Source organism: Balaenoptera borealis (assembly GCF_965194805.1).
Source record: "Balaenoptera borealis genome assembly, contig: HAP1_SCAFFOLD_2098, whole genome shotgun sequence".
In the NCBI taxonomy this organism is placed as follows: Eukaryota; Metazoa; Chordata; class Mammalia; order Artiodactyla; family Balaenopteridae; genus Balaenoptera; species Balaenoptera borealis.
The window spans coordinates 51,156-56,490 of record NW_028122175.1 but is presented as its reverse complement, the minus strand read 5'-3'; the positions used below and the strand labels follow the sequence as shown (position 1 = coordinate 56,490).

General features: G+C 45.6%; 1 long non-coding RNA gene across 1 annotated transcript; it reads right to left on the bottom strand.

Moving 5' to 3' along the window:
• Window positions 1-228: 228 nt before the first annotated feature.
• LOC309622316 lies at window positions 229-3,438 on the bottom strand. The gene is made up of 2 exons (XR_014240710.1): window positions 3,259-3,438; window positions 229-1,155 (listed from the first exon to the last, which is right to left on the bottom strand). It is a non-coding gene; the product is annotated as an uncharacterized lncRNA (long non-coding RNA).
• Between the last annotated feature and the right edge of the window lie 1,897 nt (window positions 3,439-5,335).

Genomic DNA, 5,335 nt, shown 5'->3' with positions numbered 1-5,335 from the left:
ATTGTGAAGACAAGATTCATGGAGCATTGTGATGACACGGGCATGAAGCATGGTGATGACAACAGACCTGGAGCATTGTGATGACAAGGGCATGGAGCATTGTGATGAAAAGGGTACTGGAGCACTGTGAGGAAAGGAGTCATGGATCATTGTGATGACAGGGGTCATGGAGCTTTGTGATGACAAGGGTTATGGAGCATTGTGATGACACGGTCAAGGAACATTGCGATGACAAGAATTCTGGAGCATTGTGATGAAAGGGCATGGAGCATTGTGATTAAAGGTGACAAGGAGCATTGTGATGATATGGGCAGAGAACTTTGTGATGACAGGGGTCATGGAGCTTTTTGGTAAGAGAGGCCTTGGAGATTTCTGATTGCAGGCGTCATGGGGCATTGTGATGACAGTGGTCTTGGAGCATTGTGATGAAAAGGGTCATGGAGCACTGTGATTACAGGGGCCATGGAGCATTGTGAATACAAAGGCTATGGAGCAGTGAGATGACAGGGTTCATGGAGCATTGTGATGAAAGGGATCATGGATTATTGTGATGACAAGTGTCCTGGAACATTGTGATGACACGGTTCATGGAGCACTGTGATGACAAGGACCATGGCGAATTGTGATGACATCTGTCCTGGGGCATTGTGATGACAGTGGTCATCTAGAATTGTGATGAAAGGTATCGTGGAGCACTGTGATGACAGGGGCCATGGAACATTGTGATGACAAAGGCCATGGAGCATTGTGATGACAAGTGTCATGGAGCATTGTAATGAAAGGTTTCATTTTGCACTGTGATGACAAGGGGGATGGAGTATTGTGATGAAACTGGTCCTGGAGCATTGTGATAACAAAAGCCATGGAGCTTTGTGATGACAGGCATCATGGAGCATTGTGAAGAAAGGGGCCATGGGGAATTGTAATGACAATAGAGAAATGTGATGAAAATGGTCAGCGAGCATAGTGATTAAAGTGGTCATTGAGAATTGTGATGAATAGCGACAGAGAGCATTGTGATGACAAAGGTCATGGAGAACAGTGATGACCAGGGTCATGTAGCATTGTGATGTCACGTTCATGGAACATTGTGATGACAAGAATTCTGGAACGTTGTGATGACAAGGGCCATGGAACAGTGTGAGGACAAGAATTCTGGAGCATTGTGAGGAAACAGGCATGGAGCATTGTGATTATAGGGGACATGGAGCATTGTGATGACATGGGCAGGGAACACTGTGATGACAGGTGTTATGGAGCAATGTGATGACAAATGTCGTGGATCATTGTGATGAGAGGGGCCTTGGAGAATTGTGATGACAGGGGTCATGGAGCATTGTGAAGACAAGATTCATGGAGCATTGTGATGACACGGGCATGAAGCATGGTGATGACAACAGACCTGGAGCATTGTGATGACAAGGGCATGGAGCATTGTGATTCCAGGAGACCTGGAGCATTGTGATGACATTGGCAGGGATCATTGTGATTCCAGGGATCATGGAGCATTGTGATGAAAAGTGTCATCCAATATTGTGCTGACACAGATCATGGAGCATTTTGATGAGAGTGGCCTTGGAGCACAGTGATGAGAGACGTCATGGGGCATTATGGTGACAGTGGTAAAGGAGCATTGTGATGAAAGTGTTCATGGAGCAACGCGATTATCGGGACAATGGAGCATTGTGAATAGAAAGGCCATGGAGCATTGAGATAACAGAGTTCATGGAGCAGTGTGATGAAAGTGGTCATGGATCACTGTGATGACAAGTGTCCTGGAACCTAGTGATGACACGGTTCATACAGCTTTGAGATGACAAGGGCCAAGGCGAATTGTGATGACACTTGTCATGGGGCATTGTGATGACATTGGTCATCTTGCATTTTGATGACAGTGGTCATGTAGAATTTTGATTAAAGGTAGCATGGAGCACTGTGATGACAAAGGCCAAGGAACCTTTTGATGACAAGTGTCATTGAGCAATGGGATGACACGGGAATGGAGTATTATGATGACAAGTGTTCTGGAGCATTGTGATGACAAGGGCATGGAGCATTGTGATTAAAGGTGACAAGGAGCATTGTGATGACAACGGCATGGAGCATTGTGATGACACGGGCATGGAGCATTGTAATGATAGGCTATCTGGAACATTGTGATGAAAAAGGGACGGAGCATTTTGATGAGAGCGTCCAAGGAGCATTGTGCTGACAATGGCATGGAGCATTGTGATGAAAAGGGTACTGGAGCACTGTGAGGAAAGGAGTCATGGATCATTGTGATGACAGGGGTCATGGAGCTTTGTGATGACAAGGGTCATGGAGCATTGTGATGACACGGTCAAGGAACATTGCGATGACAAGAATTCTGGAGCATTGTGATGAAAGGGCATGGATCATTGTGATTAAAGGTGACAAGGAGCATTGTGATGATATGGGCAGAGAATTTTGTGATGACAGGGGTCATGGAGCTTTTTGGTAAGAGAGGCCTTGGAGATTTGTGATGGCAGGCGTCATGGGGCATTGTGATGACAGCGGTCTTGGAGCATTGGGTTGAAAGGGGTCATGGAGCACTGTGATTACAGGGGCCATGGAGCATTGTGAATACAAAGGCTATGGAGCAGTGAGATGATATGTTTCATGGAGCATTGTGATGAAAGTGATCATGGATCATTGTGATGACAAGTGTCCTGGAACCTTGTGATGACACGGTTCATGGAGCATTGTGATGACAAGGACCAAGGCGAATTGTGATGACATCGGTCATGGGGCATTGTGATGACAGTGGTCATCTAGAATTGTGATGAAAGGTATCATGGAGCACTGTGATGTCAGGGGCCATGGAACATTGTGATGACAAAGGCCATTGAGCATTGTGATGACAAGTGTCATGGGGCATTTTGATGACATTGGCATGGAACATTATGCTGACAATGTTCTGCAGCATTTTGATGACAAGGGCATGGAGATTTGTGATGAGAGGGGCCATGGAACATTGTGATGACAAAGGCCATGGAGCCTTGTGATGACAAGTGTCATGGGGAATTTTGATGACATTGGCATGGAGCATTATGATGACAAGAGTTCTGGAGCATTTTGATGACAAGGGCATGGAGCTTTGTGATGAGAGGGCCCATGGAACATTGTGATGACAAAGGCCATGGAGCATTGTGATGCCACGTTCATGGAACTTTGTGATGACAAGAATTCTGGAGCATCGTGAGGAAAAAGACATGGAGCATTGTGATTAAAGGGGACATGGAGCATTGTGATGACAAGGGCCATGGAGCATTGTGATGCCACGGTCATGGAACATTGGAATGACAAGAATTCTGGAACATTGTGAGGAAACAGGCATGGAGCATTGTGATTAAAGGGGACATGGAGCATTGTGATGACATGGGCAGGGAACACTGTGATGACAGGCGTTATGGAGCAATGTGATGACAAGTGTCGTGGAGCATTGTGATGAGAGGGGCCTTGGAGAATTGTGATGACAGGGGTCATGGAGCATTGTGATGACATGGGCCATGGAGAATTGTGAAGACAATATTCATGGAGCATTGTGATGACACGGGCATGGAGCATTGTAATGATAGGCTATCTGGAGCATTGTGATAAAAAGGGGATGGAGCATTTTGATAAAATGGTCCAAGTAGCATTGTGCTGACAATGGCATGTAGCATTGTGATGAAAAGGGTACTGGAGCACTGTGAGGAAAGGAGTCAAGGATCATTGTGGTGACAGGGGTCATGGAGCTTTGTGATGACAAGGGTCATGGAGCATTGTGATGACACGGTCAAGGAACATTGCGATGACAAGTATTCTGGGGCACTGTGATGAAAGGGCATGGAGCATTGTGATTAAAGGTGACAAGGCCATTGTGATGATATGGGCAGAGAAATTTGTGATGACAGGGGTCGTGGAGATTTTTGGTAAGAGAGGCCTTGGAGATTTGTGATGGTAGGCGTCATGGGGCATTGTGCTGACAGCGATCTTGGAGCATTGTGATGAAAGGGGTCATGGAGCACTGTTATTAAAAGGGCCATGGAGCATTGTGAATACAAATGCTATGGAGCATTGAGATGACAGGGTTGATGGAGCATTGTGATGAAAGTGATCATGGATCATTGTGATGACAAGTGTCCTGGAACCTTGTGATGACACGGTTCATGGAGCATTGTGATGACAAGGACCATGGCGAATTGTGATGACATCTGTCATGGGGCATTGTGATGACAGTGGTCATCTAGAATTGTGATGAAAGGTATCATGGAGCACTGTGATGACAGGGGCCATGGAACATTGTGATGACAAAGGCCATGGAGCATTGTGATGACAAGTGTCATGGGGCATTTTGATGACATTGGCATGGAGCATTATGATGACAAGAGATCTGGAGCATTTTGATGAGAAGGGCATGGAGCATTATGATGACAAGAGATCTGGAGCATTTTGATGACAAGGGCATGGAGCTTTGTGATGAGAGGGGCCATGGAACATTGTGATGACAAAGGCCATGGAGCATTGTGATGACAAGTGTCATGGGGCATTTTGATGACATTGGCATGGCGCATTATGATGACAAGAGTTCTGGAGCATTTTGATGACAAGGGCATGGAGCATTGTGATGAAAGGGGCCATGGAGCATTGAGATGACAGGCGTCATGAAGCATGGTAATGACACTGGTCATGGAGCATTGTGATGAAAGAGATCATGGAGCAATATGATAACAGGGGCCTTGGATCATTGTGATGACAGGTGTATTGGAGCATTGTGATGAAAATAGTCATGGATCATTGTGATGACATGTGTCCTGGAACCTAGTGATGACACGGTTCATCGAGTATTGTGATGACAAGGGTCATAGCGAATTGTGACGACAGGTGTCATGGGGCATTGTGATGACATTGATCATCTAGGAATTGTGATGAAAGGTGTCATGGAGCACTGTGATGACTGGGGGCATGAAGCATTGTTATGAAAATTGTCCTGGATTATTGTGATGACAGCAGTCATGGAGAATTGTGATGACAGCTATTATGCAGCATTGTGTTGACAAGGGTATGGACTATTGTGATGACAATGGTCATGGAGCAATGTGATGAAAGTTTTCATGGAGCATCGTGATGAAAAGTGCCTGGGAGCATTGTGACGATAAAGGCCATGGAGTATTGTGATGACAAGTGTCATGGAGCATTGTAATGAAAGGTTTCATTGTGCACTGTGATGACAAGGGGGATGGAGTATTGTGATGAAACTGGTCCTGGAGCATTGTGATAACAAAAGCCATGGAGCTATGTGATGACAGGCATCATGGAGCATTGTGAAGAA